The sequence below is a fragment of the Bubalus kerabau genome, chromosome 1, assembly GCF_029407905.1.
Source record: "Bubalus kerabau isolate K-KA32 ecotype Philippines breed swamp buffalo chromosome 1, PCC_UOA_SB_1v2, whole genome shotgun sequence".
Classification (NCBI taxonomy): domain Eukaryota; kingdom Metazoa; phylum Chordata; class Mammalia; order Artiodactyla; family Bovidae; genus Bubalus; species Bubalus kerabau.
Genome location: NC_073624.1, coordinates 3,034,337 through 3,055,012, shown reverse-complemented (window position 1 = coordinate 3,055,012; position 20,676 = coordinate 3,034,337). Strand labels below are relative to the sequence as shown.

Sequence of the window (20,676 nt, the reverse complement as noted above, 5' to 3'; positions counted from 1 at the left end):
GCAGAATCTTTACCCATTGAGTCACCTGGGAATCCTCTCAAATAAATAAATATTTAAAAATAAATCTCCTGTTCTCCTTTCTCATGGAGTTGCACTTGGAGCGCGTGCCCCAAATGGAGCTTTATAAGGGGCAGCCTTTTTGAGTCAGAGCGGCCTGTCTGCCAGCAGAGTCTCCGGGAGGCACAGGGGACCGTCCTGCCCAGATGGAGGGGCCGTCACTCCCGCTTGCAGACACTGGGCTTGGGCAGCCTGTGCGGCCTGGCCGTGGCGGTGGAGGGTGGCTGGGGGTCTCCAGGAGGGCTTCTGAAATGTGACACAGAGCCAGGACCCTGAGACAGCCCGCCTGAAGCACGTGGGGTCCCCGGGGCAGCAGGCCACTTGCTGCGGAGAAACTGGCCATGGTTTCACTAGGGCTGGGCCATCTTATGCACACACAGCCTGCAAGCAGGCTGGGGGGCGGAGCTAAAGCTCCTGCAGTTCTTCCTGTGAGTTGGTGACGGAGGCTTCCCCTCTCCCGCTCCCAGCCCCCTGCCCGTCCCCAGTCATTCGGCCTGTATCTGTCCCAGCAGACCCCGCTGCTGACCCCTCCTGTGCCCTCACTGGATCATGAGTGCCCTGGGGGCAGGGTTGCCATCCCGAGGTCCTGTGCTCGCCAAAATGTGGTGCAGACTCTCCTCTGGAGTTTTTTTTTTTCCTGTTTCAGAGAGTGTGGTGATGGGAAACGCTTGTTGAGCCTGATTTCTCCATTCCCCACTGCCCAGGACTAATAAATATACGTAAAGGAGGGTCCTCTGGGGAAGGGAAAGGCAACCCACTCCAGTATTCTTGGGCTTCCCTGGTGGCTCAAATGGTAAAGAATCTGCCTGCAATGCAGGAGATGTGGGTTTGATCCCTGGGTTGGGAAGATCCCCCGGAGAAGTGAAAGGCTACCCACTCCAGTATTCTTGCTTGGAGAATCCCATGGACAGAGGAGCCTGGCGGGCTGCAGTCCACGGGGTCGCAAAGAGTTGGCCATGACTGAACGACTAACAGCCGCAGAGCAACAGCAGAGGTGATGAAGTTTAAAAACCAAAAACCAAAAAGGGAGCCTTGTGATTTCTCTGGGAAGGAAGGCGAAGGATCGAGAGATGAAGAGGCCTGGAGCCTTGGGGACGGTCTGCTGCCTCTCAGGCGCGCACGTCCTGCTTGTGACAGCGTCCTCTTCCCGAGTGCTGCCCGCCCCCTGGGGAAGCCCGGTGTCTGCTGCCTGTCTCTCTCCCTGCCACCCGACCCGGCCGGTTCAGAGTCTTGCCGTCTCTGTTGGCCTGCGCCGTTCTGCGAGGCTCCTGTCTGCGCCGCTCTGCGAGGCTCCTGTCTGGCCTTCTTGTGTTGTTCTCTCTGCCTGCCTGCCTTCCACACGTGATCTTCTGACAGCTCCTGTCTGCCTGTGTGAGCTCCTGTTTCAAAGCCTTGATTGGCTGCCGCAGCTCAAGGGCGAAGGTCAGAGGCCACGCCCCTGCCCTGTCTGGCCTTGGCCTGCCCTCTTGTCTTGTCCTGGGGCTGCTCTCTGTCACTCACATCCTCCAGCCCTACGGGCTCATCTCTCTCTTTGAATGTGCCTGTCACTGACACACACACACACGTATGCACACATACAAGCCCTGACATCTGGGCACACGTCCTGCATGCCAGGCCCTGAGTGCTTCGTGAATCTTATTTCATGCTTGAAACAGCCTAGATGGGGGGTCCTGCTATTATCCCCATTTCAGCCAAGGTGCTGGAGGCTCTGGACTGGCCGGCAGAGTCCCTGAGGTCACACTCTCACCAAGTTCCCTGACCGGGATTCCAGGCAGGACGGGTCCCTGACCTGGTATGGTGTCCCCCGGCACCCCCTCCAGCCTCCCTGCCTCTGCTGATGTGCAGGGCTCCCCTTGTGATCACCGAGCCCCAGGCCACACAGAATCCCCTCTGCCCTCCCGGCCCAGTGCCTGTGCCGCCGCCGCTGAGTCTGGGCGTCTGGGCGGTGGCCCCCTTCCGGGAGGGCTGCATTCCAGACCCCACAGTGCACTCGGTCAGGAGCCACTTAGGAAGCCCGGGAGCATTTTGAATTTCTTAAAACACGAGTGTTGGCCTTCATGTCCCTCGTGGCCTGGGGAGAGTGGAGATCTCATGAAGAATGCTGTGCTCTGCTTCTCTCTCCCCAGCTCTGTGACTTTCATGAAGTCATCTCTGTTTTTGCCACTGATTAGAGATAGAACTCGTACAACTGACTTACTCGCATGAAGAGAATACATCTCCTTAACATCTCTGCCAAATTAATACTGCATCTTCAAGGCCAGAGAAAAACCGAGCTAAGAGGATCTTCCTGCATTATTTATGAGAGGCTGAGTCATAGAATAAGCATTTACAATGGCCTGTTTGCCCAAGGTAGGGAGTGATAATGCAGCTATTAGTCACCGTCTTGGGGACAGGGGTGTTTATGTGCCTCCTCAGGCCTCCTGCCTCTTAGTTACTCCGTCTGTGGATTTCTGGGGCGGTCTCCAGCCTCTCTCTCCGCTGTTGGCCTTCTTACTGTTTGGGGGTCGGAGCTCTGAAACTCAGTGTTATGTGTTCAGACGGAAATGATGTTATGAAAACTGAAGGACTGTAGCCCCCCAGGCTCCGCTGTCCATGGGATTGTCCAGGCAAGCCTACTGGAATGGGTCGCCATTTCCTGCTCCAGAGGATCTTCCTGACCCAGGGATTCAATCTGCGTCTCCTGCATTGCAGGCAGATTCTTTACCAGTGAGCCATCTGGGAGGCCCAATCGTATTTCTAAATGATGAAGGCTTAAAAAAGGCTACAAATGGACAGGTTCTGTGCCAACTGTGCTGGGCACCATGAGCGGAGCGGGGGTGGATACAAAGGAGAGGGAGACAGGCCTTGTTCCCAGGGTGCTGCCTATTGCCAGAGAGACAGGTCGTGTCCCTAACAGCATGGGTTCAGTGCCTGCGGGGAGAGAAAGGTCCAGAGAGTGAGTGGTATACACAAGGCACAACCTCTTCACTGGGAGAAAATATTGGAACCCCCATATTTGGGGCTGTGTGAGGGCATTGCAGGGGTAAGCAAAGCTGCCCTGGAGGTGGGGCAGGCATGCCTGCTGCGCGAGCGGCCAGAGGCGTCCTCTCCCACGCCTGTCCACCCTCCTCCCGCCGCCCCGGCTCCGGGGGGCAGGCCCGCCTTTGCCGTTTTGAAAGACGAGCAGCATCGCAGCTTTGCCAGCAGCCCTGCGGGCTCCAGGGCTGCAGCAGGCTCGGCTCTCTGTGTCCTCCGCCGGGACCTGGTCTGGAAGCACAGCCCCTTTGGGACTGTTCTCAGCGTGGACAGCGGGAGCCAGGGCCTGGCGGAAGCCCCTGAAGCCTCTTAAATCTTTCGCTGGGACAGAGGGTAGCCAGGGCCAAGGCCAGCGTCAGCGTAGAGGCCTACCCAGCCCTTTCCTGGGGAGCTGTCATGCCCCACACTGGGCAGTGGCGTGGGGGGTGGGCTGCTGGGGGAGGCTGGACCCTCGGTGAGACAGGGAGGAGGTGGGGCTGACCCAGCAGGGTGGCGACGAAGTAAGGCACAAGCGGCATCTCAGAGGGAGCAGCGCTGCCGGGACTTGGGGGCCCTCGGGGCCAGGGGTTAGGGTCTTGGTGCCGGTGGGTGGCAGTGACCCCACTGGGGAAGAGGGCACCTGAGCAGAGCGGGCCAGGCCGGGCTGCGGGGCATCTGACTCCAAGCGTGTGGCATCTCGGGCGGAGAGCACAGAGCCTGCCCTGCCCCGCGCGTGGGCACGTGGTTCCAGGAGGCTCCAGCGGGTTCTCCTGAGTAGCCCTCGCCCACCTTTCGCTTAGCAGTGGAGAGGACAGAGGTGAGGAGCTCGCCTCCAGGTCGTCCAGAGCGCGAGGCTGAGCTTGCCGTCGAGTCCCCGTGCCCCGCCCCGTCCCAGGCCGTGTCCTCCCCGGACTGGGCCCTCCTGGAGCCCGTCCTCTGGCTCATGGCTAGCGGATAATGACATTTTGTTTTCCGCAGTTTTTCAAGTGAGTTCACACCCATGGTCTGATTGAAAAAGTAATTAGTATTCAGATTAGCACTCACCTCATGGTCCGCTGACATGGGCACCAAGCAAGGAACAGAGCAGCAGTGTGTCCGTGATCTCTGATTTACAGCCGCCTGTGCCCAGCGGGCTCTGGGCAGAAGGCTATAAATAAAATTAAAATAAATGGAAACAATGCACCTATCAATTGTGTTGCAGGAACCTCCAATTGCCTTTTAGAGGAAACCCCCAATAAAACTGTGTTTGGCAATCCGTCTGAAGGAGAAGAGGCAGTCGATCATGGTGGCAGAGTCAGTAAAGTGAAGGGCGGGCTGCGTTGCTGGAATATTCTAAGTATGAAAATGAGCAGACCCCCTGAGACGTGCCATGTGGCGCTGGCTGTGTGGGAGCATCCCGGGTGCGCCCTTGCTAGTGGGGTAGAGTCTAGCGGAGACTGCGGGCCCTGTGGGATGCCGCTCACTGCTCTGTCGTCTCTTTTCTTTCCCAAGTCGACCCCCGGGCTGCGGTTGTGGACGCTGGTGGGGCTGCAGGGAGCGGCCCACCTGCAGACAGGCGCTCCAGGGCCTGCGGGCGCGTCCGCAGAAGGAGCTGTGGGCCTTCCACACAGAAAAATCACTTTGTCTATTTGAAATCTTGCTGCGTTTAGATGAAAGGTGTCTCTGTTATAATCTATGAGAAAGGTAAAAAAAAAATAGGCTGTCCATTTTAGTAAAATACTTTATGAAAAGATTGACTTTAAAAAAGTTGTCTGATTCTTATTCTGCTGAAATAAAGTGAAGTGAAAGTGAAGTGTTAGTTGCTCAGTCGTGTCCGACTCTGTGACCCCAGGGACTGTAGCCCGCCAGGCTCCTCTGTCCATGGGATTCTCCAGGCAAGAGTACTGGCATCCATTCCCTTTCTCCAGGGGATCTTCCCGACCCAGGGATCGAACCCGGGTCTCCTGCATCGCAGGCAGATTCTTTACCGTCCGAGCCGCCAGGGACGCCCGCAGTGGATGATAACCGCACCGCTAGGCCTTCCCCAGGGGCAGAGGCCTCCCAGGCGCTCTCTCGTGCGCTGCACCTTTCCTGTTTCTCCTGGGCTCTGCAAAGAACGGGGAAGGACGGCCAGGTCGCGCGGAAGGGCGCAGGGCCCGTCTCCTGCTAAGCCGCGCTGGGGTTTCTCTTCCAGAATGAGCTTAAGGGTACGTGGAAGCCCAGAGGGGAAAAAACACATGGGTGCCCTGAGCCCTGGCCGAACGGAGAAGGGGTCCCCGAGGCTTGGGCAGGTTTGAGGCGGACAGCCCACCTTGGTTGAGGCCGTGTTGGGTTGCTGTGAGCCCACACTCATGTTAGTCTCACTGCCTCAGTTCTGTATGTGCTAACCAGGCAGAATTTAGAATCCCTGTTTGCTCTGCGTGAAAGCACTTGGAAGTTGCTCTGTCGTGTCTGGCTCTGTGACCCCACGGACCATACAGTCCATGGACTCTCCAGGCCAGAATACCGGAGTGGGGAGCCGTTCCCTGCTCCGGGGGAGAAGTAAAAGCACTTGTGTGACTGTTTTTCTTTTGGCTGCAACTGCATCTTGTGGGATCTTAATTCCCCAACCAGGGCTCGATCCCAGGGCCCTGCAGTGGAAGCCTGGAATCCTAACCACTGGACTGCCAGGGAAGTCCCACCGCTTTCGTGTCTGGTACCTCAGTTGACTGACCTTGGGGAAGCTAGGTTGTTTGGTCTTGAAGGTCTCAGCTCAGGCCCCACAGTCAGCAGCCTTGAATTGTAGACAGACTCGGAGTTGGACAGAGACAGGCAACTGCCAGCCTGCCGTCAGCCTGCTGACAGCCTCTCAAGGTTGGCTGCTGGGAGCCGGCCCAGACTGCCAGCCCCCTGCCCCTGGCGGAGCCCACAGTGCATTCCGTGCGGGGCCCCGGGCCTTACCTGCAGGCCCTGAACCCCCTGCCCTGTCCTCGTGGACTTGGCTCTGGGGGAGATGAGGCTCCAGGAGCAGTTGGGAGAAGGCTGAACCTGCAGGGGAGGGAGGGGCGGGCTGGCCGGCTCAGAACACTTTCTCCAGGAGGAGGTGACAGCTGGGCAGAGAAGTCTGAGCTCCTGTAGGTGGTGATCTGGTGGTACTTCCGAAGAAGCAGGCAGCTCCGGAGCCGTGAGCAGTTTGGTTCCTCTGGCCTGAGTGAGGCAGCCGCTTGGGCTCACGAGGGGAAAGCCTCCCTTCTCTGGGCTGTGTCAGCCTGAGCCTGGTGCAGGGCCCCGGAGGGAGGGATCCAACTGCAGGCCTCTTAGCTCTTTTTTTTTTTTAAGTATGTCACAGTCTTTTCTTTTTTATAAATTGAAGCATCATTGACCTTCAACATTGTTAGTTCCAGGCACACAACATAGTGATTTGATATTTGCATGTATTACAAAGGGCTTCCCTGGTAGCTCAGTTGGTAAAGAATCCATTTGCAATGTGGGAGATCTGGGTTCGATTCCTGGGTTGGGAAGATCCCCTGGAGAAGGAGAAGGCTACCCACTCCAGTGTCCTAGCCTGGAGAATTCCATGGAGTGTGTAGCCCATAGGGTTGTGAGGAGTCAGATGTGACTGAGCAACTGTCTCTTTTGGGGCTTTCCACGTAGCTCAGCTGGTGAAGAATCTGCCTGCAATGCAGGAGACCCCAGTTTGATACATTATGTTATATTGTAATATGTATATATGCATATATTGCAAAACATTATATTAGTACATACATATTATGATATATACATATCACAGAATGACCCCGAGGTCAGTCTGGCTCCTGTCTGTCACCACGCGGGGTTATAACAGTGTTTTTGACTCATGTCCTGTGCCGTACATTTCATCCTGGTGCCTCATTTATTTTAAAACCACAGGTTTGGATCTCTTGATCTCCATCGTCTGTCTCCCTCTTCCTGCCTCCTCCTGTCTGGAAACCACCTGTTAGTTCCCTGTATGAGTGTTTCTGTTTTGTTATGTTTGTTCATTTGCTTTGTTCATTCAAAATAAGTCTTTGTCTGGCTTGTGTTACTCAGCGTAATTCCCTTCAGGTCTGTCCACGTTGTTGCGAATGGCAGGACCGCATTCTTTTTCATGGCCGGGCAGTAACCCATTGTGCACACGTGCCCCATCTCTTCATCGTTAGTCTGTTGGTGGACACTTGGGTTGCTTCCATGTCTGGCTGTTGTAAACAATGCCGCGGTGCGCCTGGGGTGCTCAGACCTTTTCAAATCAGCACTTCTGTTTTGTTTGGGAAAATGCCCAGAAGTGGAATTTCTGGATAGTATGTTAGTTCTGCTTTTAATTTTTTGAGGACCCTTCCCTTTGTTTTCTCCAGCGGGTGTTTCAGATCACATTCCCACTGCAGCACCCGTGCGTGAGGGCTCTCCATGTCCGGCCAGCACTTGATATTTGTTGTCTTTTTGATAATACCCATTTTAACAGGTTTCAGGTGATACCTCATTGAGGTTTTGATTTGCATTTCCCTGATCATTGGTGATAAGCATCTTTTCAAATGCCTGTTGGCCATCTGTATTTTCTCTTTGGAAAAAATGTCTGTTCAGTTTTTCTGTCCATTTTGAGTTATTTTTCTGTATTTCATGAGAAAGTAGCACAGTTTCGTTCTTCTGCGTGTAGTTACGCACTTTCCCCACCATTTATCGAAGAGGCTGTCTTTTTCCTGTTGTAACTCTTGCCTCCTTCATTGTAGTTTAATTGGCCATGCAGGTGTGGGTTTATTTCTGGGCTCTCCTTTCTGTCCCGTTGACCTGTTTCTCTTTTGTGCCAGTACAATGCTGTTCTGATGACTGCAGCTATGTAGTATAGTTTAAAATCAGGGCGTCTGATGCCTCAAGCTTTGTTCTACTTTCTCCATGTTGTTTTGGTTGTTGGTGGTCTTTTGTATTTCCATACAAATTTAAAAATTATTTATTATAGTTCTGTGCAAAATGCCATTGGTACTTTGACAGGGATGGGATTGAATCATAGATCGACTTTGGGAATATGGTCATTTTAATTACACTGATTTTTCCGATCTGTGAGCACTTATATCTTTCCATTTGTTTGTCTTGTCTTCAATTTATTTGATCAGTATATTGTAGTTCTCCAAGTACACGACCTTTTTTTTACCTTGGTTAGCTTTATGTCTGGGGATTTTTTTTTTTTTTTTTTTTTTGGATGCAGTTCTAAATGGGACTGTTTGCTTAATCTCTTTCTTACGATTTCTTGTTAGTGTGTAAACCTACAACAGATCTTTGCATATTAATTTTGTGTCTTGCGACTTAACTGAATTCATTCATTGGTTCTGAGGGTTTTTTGATGGCATCCTTAGGGCTCTCTGTATCGCGTCAAGCCGTCTACAAAGAGTGACAGTCTTACTTCTTCCTCTCCTGTTTGGATCCCTTCCTTTGATGGTTTTTCCTGTCTTTTTGCTGTGGCTAGGAGTTGCAATACTATGTTGAATGAAAGTGGCAAGAGTGGACGTCCTGCTCTTATTTCTCACCTTAGAGGAAATGCTTTCAGCTTCTCATCACTAACTGTGATGTTGGCTGTAGGTTTTTCATATATGGCTTGTATTATGTTGAGGTATGTTCTCTTTATACCCACTTTGTTGAGTTTTTTTATTATAAGGGGTTGTTGAAGTTTTTCAAAAGCTTTTCCTATTGAGATGATCATATGGTTTTTATTTTTCAATTTGTTAATGTGGTATATCACACTGATTTGCAGATATTGGACCATCCTTGTATTTCTGGGCTGAATCTCGCTTGATCATGTTTGTGATCCCTTTAATATATTGTTAAAACTAGATGTTCAAGCTGGTTTTAGAAAAGGCAGAGGAACCAGAGATCAAATTGCCAACATCCACTGGATCATGGAAAAAGCAAGAGAGTTCCAGAAAAAACATCTATTTCTTCTTTATTGACTATGCCAAAGCCTTTGACTATGTGGATCACAATAAACTGTGGAAAATTCTGAAAGAGATGGGAATACCAGACCACCTGACCTGCCTCTTGAGAAATTTGTATGCAGGAAGCAACAGTTAGAACTGGACATGGAACAACAGACTGGTTCCAAATAGGAAAAGGAGTTCGTCAAAGCTGTATATTGTCACCCTGCTTATTTAACTTATATGCAGAGTACATCATGAGAAACACTGGTCTGGAAGAAGCACAAGCTGGAATCAAGATTGCCGGGAGAAATATCAATAACCTCAGATATGCAGATGACACCACCTTTATGGCAGAAAGTGAAGAGGAACTAAAAAGCCTCTTGATGAAAGTGAAAGTGGAGAGTCAAAAAGTTGGCTTAAAGCTCAACATTCAGAAAACAAAGATCATGGCATCTGGTCCCATCACTTCATGGGAAATAGATGGGGAAACAGTGGAAACAATGTCAGATTTTATTTTTCTGGGCTCCAAGATCACTGCAGATGGTGACTGCAGCCATGAAATTAAAAGACGCTTATTCCTTGGAAGAAAAGTTATGACCAACCTAGACAGCATATTGAAAAGCAGACATTACTTTGCCAACAAAGGTCCATCTAATCAAGGCTATGGTTTTTCTAATGGTCACGTATGGATGTGAGAGTTGGACTGTGAAGAAGGCTGAGCGCCGATGCTTTTGAACTGTGGTGTTGGAGAAGACTCTTGAGAGTCCCTTGGACTGCACGGAGATCCAACCAGTCCATTCTGAAGGAGATCAGCCCTGGGATTTCTTTGGAAGGAATGACGCTAAAGCTGAAACTCCAGTACTTTGGCCACCTCATGTGAAGAATGAGGTGAAGGGAATGGAGAAGGGAATGGCTACCCACTCCAGTATTTCTTGCCTGGAGAATTCCTTGGACAGAGGAGCCGGGTGGGCTGCATGGTGTTAAAGAGAGGGACATGACTGAGTGACTAACACTTTTTTCGCTTTCACTAACACTTGTTTAAATGTTTAGAAGAATCCACCTGTGAAGCATTCTGGTCCTGGACTTTGTTTCCTGGGGGTTTTATGATTATTGACTCAGTTTCACTCTGGCAGTTTGTCTGCTCATTCTTTGTGTCTTCGTCAGTCCATCCTGGGAGAGTGTGCGTTTCTTGGAATTTGTCTATTTCTTCTGGGTTGCCTGTTTCATACAACTGTTCACAGTGGTCTCTTGTGACCCTCTTATTTCTGTGGTGTCAGTTGTAACCTCTCTTTCCTTTCTGACTTTATTTGGGCCCTCTTTTTTTTTTTCCTGCATGAGTCTGGCTAAAGCTTTACCAATTTTCTCTTTTCAAAGAACCAGCTCTTTGGTTCCACTGATCTTATTTTGGTCACACTGTGCAGGTTTGAAGATCTCAGTTCCCCACTGGGGGATGGAACTCAGGTTGCGGCGGTGAGAGCGCCAGATCTTAACCACGAGACCACCAGGGACCCCCCACCGATCTTTCAGTTGTGCTTTAGCTTCTTATTTCATTGATTTGTGCTGCGGTCTTTACGATTTCTTTTCTTCTACTCGCTTAATGGGTTTGTGTGTAGGAACGCTTTCTGAGCTGACGGGCAGCACGGATGGTCATCCGTGTGTCTAGGTCGGTGCCTGGACAGCTTTGTTGGTGCGCTGAGCAAGTGGGCGTGTCGTCTGGATGGCGTGGGCGCTGAGTGTGGGGTGCAGGGCATATGCTTGTGAGAAGGTGGAGGGGGCAGGGACAGGGTGGTTGGGGCTGGGTCGCTGGGCCCGCAGGTCCCAGTCCTGTCTGAGCATCTGTCGGGCCCAGGGGACGCCGTGTGTGCCTGGAGCACTTGGGCAGCGTGTCCCACCTCGCCTGTGCAGTGCGGCGTCTCTGGGTTTTGTGACGTCGGGGACAGGGTGGTTGGGGCTGGGTCGCTGGGCCCGCAGGTCCCAGTCCTGTCTGAGTGTCTGTTGGGCCCAGGGGACGCCGAGTGTGCTGGAGCCCTCGGTGGGCGGCGCGTCCCGCCTCGCCTGTGCAGTGCCGCGTCTCTGGGTTTTGCGACGTCCCCCTCTTCATCCTAGCCCTGCAATTTGAGTGAGGCCTTGTCCTCCCCAGACTTCACGCTCTTATTGGTGAGACGGTCCGAGCGGTGTGGCGGCTCAGGGCACAGGCGCTGGGCTGGTCCTGCTGGGGCAGCGCTGAGGGGGAGGGCAGTAAAGATCACTGGCCTGTCTGCGCCTCCATGCCCACTGCTGTCGGGTGGGCGTAATGGCCCCGGCCTCCTTGGCTGGTTCTGAGCGTTAGTGCTCCTGCGCACGGCAGCTCTCGGGAGGGCTCCTGCGCAGAGGGGCACTCAGCCGCTGTTTGCCATTGTTGTTACCATTACGTGCCTTTTTATAGGAGCAGTGATGACTGCCTTGCAGAAGGCGGCAGCGGGTACGACGTGACTGGCACAGATGGCACTCTGTGAGCCATCCGTCCTGGGACGCCACGTGGTCGGTCGCCAGGCCCTCTGCTGTGCTGTACGACTGTTTCACGTGCTAACCGTGTCCTGTCATCGAGCTGCCGAGAGGCGTCCCCTGTCATCTGTGCACAGAGAAGCGTGGTGGCTGCAGCCACGCTGGGAGGCGGGCTGGGGCTGGGGGTCTTTCGTTCTGCGGGTGACTCCTAGAGCCTTCTGGAAAGCTCTCTGTGGAGGGGCCGTATCATCACCATTTGTTTTGAGGGTAAGAGTGTTACTGTAAAGATTGGCATACAGGGTGTGAACTGGGCCACCTGGCATGCCTGGCACCCTGGTTCTCAGGGCTGAAGTGGAGTCCAGCCTCCTTGGTAGTAAAGGAGGGAAGTTGCATCTTGTTCTGAGATGATTTGCCCTTGGGAACAAGTCCTCTGCAGGAAGCAGCTCCTCTCGTCTCTCTGGGTCCCCTGGATGGCCCCCGCGTGTCAGCAGGGATGCGACGCTGCCCCCATTCGTCAGAGATGTGTCTGCAGCCTGCCACGTGCAGTGAGCATTTGGGGAGGCGTGCAGTAACCCCAGGCCAGGCACCCATGGGCTGTCCAGTCCTGTCCAGTCCTGACGGGGGTGCACAGCCTGTCTCTGGCCGCCACTTGCAGGGCTGCAGGCCTGGGGGGGTGACTGGCCTCGTGTGCGCTGAACGTGGAGACGCTCGGTGCCCCGTATCCCAGGCTGTGGCCTGGGAGGCTCCATGAGCTGCTGTTGAGAAAGGAATCCCCAGCGATGTGCTCTGCCTCCATTTCCCTCCACATTTGTGAGAAGTTTATCAGCTTAGTTGCGAGGCTTCCGGGCAGTTCCATCTCCCTCCTTTGATTCCCCGACATCGAGCATTCCGTACGCACCTCCCTGTGTGCCGGGGGGTGGCCCCGGTCATGAAAGCTGAGGACTGAGCCTCGTGATGAACAGCTGTACCACATCATCAGGGTGGGTGGTGCTGAGACAGGAGCGGAGAGCTGGGATGGACCCAGGGGGCGTGGGGTTGGCGGAGCTTGTGGGGTCAGGGGTGGACTGTCCGGGAGCCCAGCATAGCTGCAGTGGAGGGGGCAGGGCTGCGGCTGGGGCGGCCCTGGACAGGGCTGCTGGGCTCAGGTTCCGCCCGGGCCTCCGTGGGGTCTGTGTCTGAGACCCTCCCCGGTCACAGACGTGACGAGGCCACCACCCCCACCTGTCAGCACTGTGGGGGTTGATGCCCCAGCGAGGCAGGGCTGGGGTCTGAGCCATGTCACGGGCTCGTCGCCCCTGTGGGCCTCCTGAGTGCAGAGCAGGAGAGGAGGCTGGCGTGACAGGCCCTGGGCTGTCCTGAGGGCGCAGCGTCCTCTCTTGGAGAGGAGGTGTGGGGCAGGTGGTCTCGGAGGTCCCTCCCGGTGTCAGGTGATGATCCCTGGGGGCTTCCGCTCTGGAGCTGTCAGGGCAGCAGGGCCCCGCCTCCCCGGTCTGGGGTTCCCGCCTCGCCTGCGGGCGGCTCTTGGTACCATCAGAGTGCCCTGCTGGTGCAAACTTCAGTCTGCTCATCAGTGGAGGAAAGAGCGTGGGCTTCCCAGGTGGCGCTCGTGGTAAAGAACCCGCCTGCCTCTGCAGGAGACACAAGAGACGCGGGTTCGATCCCTGGGTCCGGAAGATCTCCTGGAGGAGGGCCTGGCCACCCCCTCCAGTGTTCTTGCCTGGAGAATCCCATGGACAGAGGAGCCTGGGGTCCCTAGTCCGTAAGTTTGCACAGAGTGGGACGCGACTGAAGCGGCTACGCCTGCGTTCATGGAGGAGAGGGCATAAACTGAGGTGTCAGGACTTTTAGTGAATCATTCTGAGAGAGATGCCTCCTCTGTCATCTGAGCTGCTCAGGGCCGTCTCCGTGTCTGCGTCAGATGGGAGGGCGTCTGTGCTCAGGTGCCTGACGCTGTTTCCAGCCCTCTATGTGGGTTCTGACTACATCTTTTGTTCCATTGAGAAGATTAAGGGCAGTATTTGGTTGAAAAAATTTTAATGAAGCACCTAACAGGGCTATTACTCATTTTTGAAACGCTTTGCTGGGGTTACCATAGTAATTTTAAACCTTTTATTAAATATTTTCCCTTCTTGTCCGACGTCAGCGTCTTTCTCCGTGCTGATGGGGGAGCTGCAGCCCCACGGACCTGGTGCCTGGGAAGAATTTTCTAGCTCTGTGGAGTTAAATCATTCAGGGAATTTATGTTATAGGAACATAAAGCTTATAAATCTAGTTTATCATATCTATCATTTAATTGTTCATGCACGCTAGCTCTTCATGTAGCGATTTACAGTAATCTCAGTGAAATAACAGTTTTGTGTCACAAAATGAATAATGCATGCAAAGAAATTGTTGCACTCCTTAAAATCATTATGCTCAAAATATTAGGCCCTCTGATTTGAAAGTGATAGAGTGATGATGTGTGTTAGTTGCAAGCTGGGGGCCTCAGAGTGTGGCTCAGGCGTGCGCCCGGGACGGGCCGTCTCCGGGAAGACCTGCCGCTCGCCGCGGTCACACCGCAGCCAGCAGCCGCCGGGGAGTGGCCGACACGTGGCCACAGGCTCCGGGGGGGCCGGGGCGCCGGTTCAGAGGGAGGAAGCTCTGTTTGAAAGATAAGATGCTCTTCAGACACCCGTCTGTCAGGGACGAGACAGACGGATCTTGCCTCTGGTCTTGTTGCCAGGCAGACTCGTGGAGTGTGCCCTAAGCAGTCAGGAAGGGAGAGAGCGCCCAGGGCTTCTCCCTCCTGCCACACGTGCGTGTCAGCAGCTCGCGGGCACCCTAGTGTGGGTGCCGCCGTCGCCCCAGTCGTGGGGTGAGCCGGGGGGCTGCCCCGGGCTTTGCAGCGTGTCTCCACCTGCGTGTGTGTTTCCTTGGCCCCTTGAGGAGATGCGGTCTCCCGCCCAAGCCTTGGGCCTGTGAGCAGACACAGCGCATGGGACGCTGAGGTCGGAGGAGGCAGTTCTTGGGGCCTGGGGTCTTGGGGCGGGGGCAGCTCCTCTCCGGAAGGGGGAGGGCTCCGCTGCCCGGGAGACGCACATGGGTCTCCAGGCCGGGACTGGGATCCATCGCAGGCAGCAGGGCTGTGCCACCGTCCCTCATGCTTTGACACAGGTGTGTCACGGAACCTTTCAGATGTAGACAGAGGCCGAGAGGGCAGGGCTGTGCGGCCAGCTCGCCGTGTCCCAGACTACACAGTCATCACAGCTCAGCCGGACTGGCTGCTTCTCTTCCCCTCTGGCTGCAGTGTTTCAGAGCAGATCCCAGACGTCATGTCGTCTCACCTCTCTGCGCTTCAGGGTGCGTTCCAAGAAGAAAAGCCCTCATGCCAATCTAAGCTTGGTGCTGATGGAGAGGCCCAGGCAGGCATCACCCCCCGCTGACCCGGAGCCCGTCCGTCCCAGGGCCGCATCTCAGGGGCCTCGGGCCTCCTTGGGAGCCGGTGACCCCGATGGCCGGCTGGGCAGACGGCCTTGCAGCTTAGAGAGCTGGAGCTGCCGAGCCCCCGCTCAGCTTGGGGTCGGCTGACCTGAGGTTTGTTTCGTTTTGCGGCTCTAGGTTTGGTTTCCGCGTGGAGGAAGATGGTAGATGTTCCGGGAGGCAGTGTGACTGGTGGGCACGTCCTCTGCAGGAGCGGAAGTCAGGGCGCTTGCCCGGGAGGAGCGTCAGTCCCTCAGGCGTGGAAATCCACCGAAGCCTGTAGGAGACATGTCTAACGGGCCGAGGTGTTAGATGGCTTTGGTCGATAGGATCTGTCATTTCCCCCACGTCTGTTTTTCAGAGATGTTCCTGTGCATTGGGATTATCCGTGGAGGGCATTGTACCCCGCCGCTCCCTGACACCCCTCTCCGTCCATGCCCCCTCCCCGTTTTGCAGACTGCAGGGAGGTGCGGTGGTCGCAAGTGTTTTCTGAGACCTGAGCCGTGTTTGCTGGGTTTGCTGATGGTGTCCGTGTTCGTCATTCCCAGTAGGGCTTTTGAGTCCTTCACACAAGATACACAGGTGACCCTGCATGCGGGGTGACCAGGCTCGCTGGTGCCCTGTGTTCCCAGAAGCGGCTCCCCTCACTCCAGGAAGGGGAGGTGGGGCTTGAAATGAAAAAGCGTTCTGTTCCAAAGGGACGTTTCTATATAAAACAGTAATACATCTGTGAGGGCCTCTTCTGATGCCTCCTCAGGAAGTGTGAAAACTAGCAGAGCGTGTAGAGGGTCTCTGTGGTGCACACCCACGGTGGGGAACCCAGACCTCTGCCTGCGGTGGCTGTCCTTCCCAGGAGACTGTCACCCACGGGGGGACCCCAGACCTCCTCCCACAGTGGCCATCCTTCCTGGGGGACTGTCACCCATGGGGGGACCCCTGACCTCTGCATGGGGCCCGTCCTTCCCGGGAGACTGTCACCCATGGGGGGACCCCAGACCTCCTCCCACAGTGGCCGTCCTTCCTGGGTGACTGTCACCCACAGGGAAACCCCAGACCTTTGCCCGCGGTGGCTGTCCATCCCGGGTGACTGTCGCGTCTTAGAACGAGTGGATGGGAAGCCCGTCGGGGCAGTAGGGCTGGTCTAAGTGACCAGTCACTGGTTTTGCAGTGAGAGGCACTGATTGTCAAGGAGAGGGTGGGATGATTCACGAGAATAGGACTGAAGCGCACACATCGCCATACCTAAAGCAGACCGCCAGCGGGAGTTGGACGTGTGACGCTGGAGCCCAAAGCCTGCGCTCTGTGGGACGGGGTGGGGAGGGGGTCAGAGGGAGGGGACACACGGATGCCTGTGGCCGGCTCACGTTGCTGTGTGGCAGAGGCCATCACAACAATCTAATTATCCTTCAGTTAAAATTAATGAATTAAAAAAAGACAAGCATTTCCTTCGCATCCCGTTCTGAATGTTTCCCCCCCGCTGCACCCCAGGGTGGTGGGGTTCTGAAGACGCCAGCGGGGCTCACAGGCCACTGGCCCAGGCAGCTCACATCCCATGGCGGGAGCTTTCCTTGGGGGACCCGGGACAACAGGGAAGGGGGCCCGCCTCGGGAAGGCCGCGAGTGCGGACCGCCTGGAGTTCACTTTGGGCCCACACACGGTCTGTGGCTACCTGCAGGGAGCTTTCAGGCAGGTGGTGTGTGAATTTTCTGTGCTTCCTCGCCAGCGCAACCCCGGCCTGGTCCTGCCTTCAGAGCAGGTGGCGGAGGGGGGATCCTCGGAGCCCCCGGCGGACCCTCTAGCTGCCGCCTCCCTGTCTGCGACTCAGGCTGATGGCGTCAGGCCCAGTCAGGTGCAGACGCCCCGCGCCTCCCCTGGGTGGCGGGGTCTCCTGCTGGCCCACCGGAAGCTGTGTGATGACGTCACGTGTGATGACGTTTACGCTGATGCTGTGCGGTACTGTTTTATTGCGTCCTGTTTCCGCAAAGAGTCATAAATATTGTTCCCGTTTTGACTGCACTGTGACACGTTTCTCTAAGTAGTCTCACATCCACTGCAGGCTGCAGGGCTGAGCAGTCTGTGTTCCGCTTTGTTGCCTCTTTCCGAGTGGGTCTCCACCCACCGTAAGCAGGGGATGCTGCCTCCTCCCCAGACGGTAGAGCTTCACAAGGCTGTTCCTGCACTCTGACAGCGTCTTGTGGTCGCGGGAGGCTCAGGGGGACACCTCACAGTGCGCCCTCTCCCCCGCCCTGCTGGACACATGCCTCGGCCTCACCTGCAAGGAGAGCAGGGCTGGGCGCTCTCCGGAGGTGGTCGTGGGCGGGATTCATCTAAGGTTGTAGGCAAGGGACCCGCCTGTTCCAGCAGCGGAGGGTTTTTCTAGCAGCAGACGGTGGGCCGGCTCTCTCCCGGGTCTGGCTCTGGCTGCTGCAGCGCGGCTCCGTCCTCCTGGCAGGTGGGCTCCGGCTCGCAGGTGGGCTCCGGCTTGCAGGTGGCTCTGTCATGGCTCTGCCGTCGGTGACCGCCGGGCCCTTAGCCAGGCTGACTTCCCCACCTTGGCCCGGGTCCGCGGGTCAGCCTTCCTCAGGAATTCTGAGCTGGCCTCCGGGGCAGTGGGCTCGTCTCCGCCCTCCTCGTGGCCTGGCTCCCATTCCCCACCGGGGCGGCCACCACGTGCTATCGGCACCCCCCGCCTGCTGTTGAGGGAGCCGCAGCCCCTGTCCTCTCTGCTCGAGAACGGGTCCCCTGTCCCAGGCTGGCTGGCTGGTGCCGCCCACTGCCTCCTGCATCCCAGCAGGAGAGGCTGGCGGTGGGGTGGCCTGTGGGGCGGCCAGGCCTGGGGGTCACGGTACCCAACTCGCTGATTGTCTCCGCCTCACTCAAAGGGAGGGATCACACGGCTCCTGAAGCTCTCTGGGGCTTTCACTTCCTCCTGAAAGACTCCAAAGGACACAGGGAGGAGCTGAGTCAGATGTGGCCTGCCTGCCCTGTGAGCGCCGCCAGGCCGCTTTCCTTGTCGGGACGTCTGTGCTCCCTCTATGTGGGGTGGCGGCGGGTTGCAGAACTCGCCCGCCGCGTCTTCCTTTCAGCTATCCCTGTTGCTCACGCGTGCCGCCAGGTGACTCTGGACGAGCTCAGGTGAGTGGCAGCTGCTGACGCTGCCTCTCTCGGGAGCGCCTGGAGGGAGTTCGGCAGCCCGGGAACAGCTGCCCCCTCCTTCCCGTTATCGTCCACGCGGCTGTTCCGCACGCCTTTTGTGTGGCGGGCCTCGTGCATGGTGGGCAGGGCCTGCCCTCCTGCCGCGCATGTGGACGGGGTGGGGGTGAGCTCGGGGCTGAGGACGCTGTGGGGGCTCCTTCCCGCCCTCTCGGGTTAAGGTTAGGGATGCGTGTGCTGCCCGGGCTGAGCGGACCAGCACCGGGATTGATCTTGGGGAGCGCTGCTGAGTGTTCTGCAGTTGTGGGCTTGCTGTGTCAGGGCTGATGGCAGCATGGTGACCTTGTGTGTGTGGGTGCACGCGTGTGTGAAGTTCATGGTAGAAATACAGTTCTCAGAGCCCTTCTAGGGAGGGGTAAAACTAGACCCAAGATTTTGAGAAATAACCATTGTCCCAGGTGGCTCAGCTGGTAAAGAATCCGCCTGCAGTGCAGGAGACCTGGGTTTGATCCCTGGGTTGGGAAGATGCCCTGGAGAAGGGAAAGGCTACTCACTCCAGGATCTGGCCTGGAGAATTCCATGGACTGTGTAGTCCACGGGACCACAAAGAGTCAGACACGACTGAGTGACTTTGACTTTCACTTTCATTCAAAAAAACGTACTTGTCACACCCACTAGGTGTGATAGAAAATAGAGGCACTGACGAGTGTTGGTGAGGACGTGGAGGAGCCCGAACCCTGTGTTACACCCTGAGGGTGGGAGTGTGAAATTAGGCAGCGTGTTGGCAGTCTGACAGTTCCTCAAACAGTTTAACTTAGAGCCGCCTTGTGACTCAGCAGCTACACCCCCTAGGTGAGTGTATATTCTGGAGAACTGAAAACTTGTATTCACACAAAAACTTATATGTGAATATTCACAGCAGCATTATTTATAATCGCCCGCAAAGTAGAAACAACCCAACTGCCCATCGGGTGATGAATGGATAAAAGGGATGTGGCCCGTCCATGCAGCGGGACGTCGTTCCGCCGTAAAAGGAGGGAGGTTGTGACGGCAGCCCCGTGTGCACGAGCCCGGAAGCGTTCCTCTCGGCGCAAGATGCCCATGACAGGAGGGCAGTGATGGCAAGTGTCCAGGACAGGTAGGTCCATAGAGACGGAGGCAGGCAGCTGTTTGCCAGGGCTGCGTGGGGGCGTGGGGCGGGCCTGCTACTGGGTCTGCGGTCTGCGTGTAGGTGGGGCGATGAAATGCTCTGGAACTAGATGGTGGCGACTGACGTCTGCCCGATTCTGGGAGTGTGCTAAATCCCACTAACGTGTGTGCATTAAATTTCATGGTATGTCAATTATATCTCAGTAAAAAAAACCCCAAAACCTTAAAAACGTATCTGTTGGCGTCTGCTGTGGCCTGTGAGAGGACGCAGAGGGGCTCTGCCCTCGGGCGGTGATGGTCTGTTGGGAGTGAGGAGGAGCGCGAGCCGGTCAGGAGGTGCCCGCTGATTGGGTTGCAGTTCCATCTTGCTGGTTTGAGCCTGGGGGTGGGCATGGTGTCACTCTCGGGGTCACAGAGCCCCCCTCCTCCGGGGGAGAGGGCCTGTGGGCACCCGCCTGGCAGGAGCTCCCTGGCTGGTTGAAGGCTGCCCTGCTCCAGATTGCGTGAAGTCTGAGTTCTTGGTTCTGCCCGTTGGCACCCTAGGGGGCTTGTCCTCAGTCTGGCTTGCTGAGGCCCCAGCAGTTGCCCAGACCCACTCACCTTGCTTCTTCCTGGGCTCCTGTGAACACTGATGGTCACTGTCCTCCTGACTCCAGACTCCCAGCCAAGCCCGTGTCAGCTCCTCTTCTCCCCCTGTTGGCACTGTGCCCAAGCCCATCCCTCTTGCTTCCTGTGAGTGTGTCTCTGCTGTGCCAGCTGCACCGCGAGCTGCCGGGGGCTGCAGGGTGGCCAGCTCAGCCCTGGCCCGGGACTCCCTGCCCCTCCGCCGCCTCGAACGAGGCCCCACCGGCTTGGGAGGCTGTCTGTGTGCCTGGCGCCAGGGCCGCTCCTCTGGGGACCTGCTTCCCCAGCAACCTTCCAGGCTGGGGGCGGCACTTCGAGGGGCCGCCAAGGCCCAGGGCTTAGCAGCCAAGTGCCTGAAGGAAACCAGAGGCTAGAAGGGGTTGATTCGCCCCTTGTTGACAATGCGTCTGTGTTTTCAGACCTCTTTCCTCTCTTCCCACTTTTGTCCTTGTCTCTCTCTCTGTGTTCATTGATTCTCTGATCATCCATCCACACTCTGCCTCCAGCCCCGGTCGCATTCCTGACGTGCTTATGGTGGGGCAGGGATGGTTAGGGTTTGCTCTAGACCGAACGTCTGTGTCCCTCAGATTCACATCCTGGCTAATATTTTGTGTTATTTTTGGTGATGGCCATTCTGTCAGGTGTGAGGTGGTATCTCACTGTGGTTTTGATTTGCGCTTCTCTGATGACCAGCAGCATTGAGTGTGTCTTCAGGTGCCTGTTGGCTGTCTGCACTTCCTCTTTGGAGGTCTTCTGCCTGTGTTTAGAAAACGATTGTATGTGTTTGTTTATTTTTGGTTGTCCTGGGTCTTCATTGCTGCGGGGGCTTCTCGAGCTGTGGCGATCGGGGCTGCCGTCTAGTTGCGGTGCTTGACCT

At 55.9% G+C, this 20,676-nt stretch overlaps 1 protein-coding gene across 3 annotated transcripts in view; it reads left to right on the top strand.

Annotated features, from left to right (window-relative positions):
• Positions 1 to 20,676, top strand: part of TBC1D22A (TBC1 domain family member 22A) — a 259,570-nt gene that overhangs the window by 51,055 nt on the left and 187,839 nt on the right. The window lies entirely within an intron of this gene.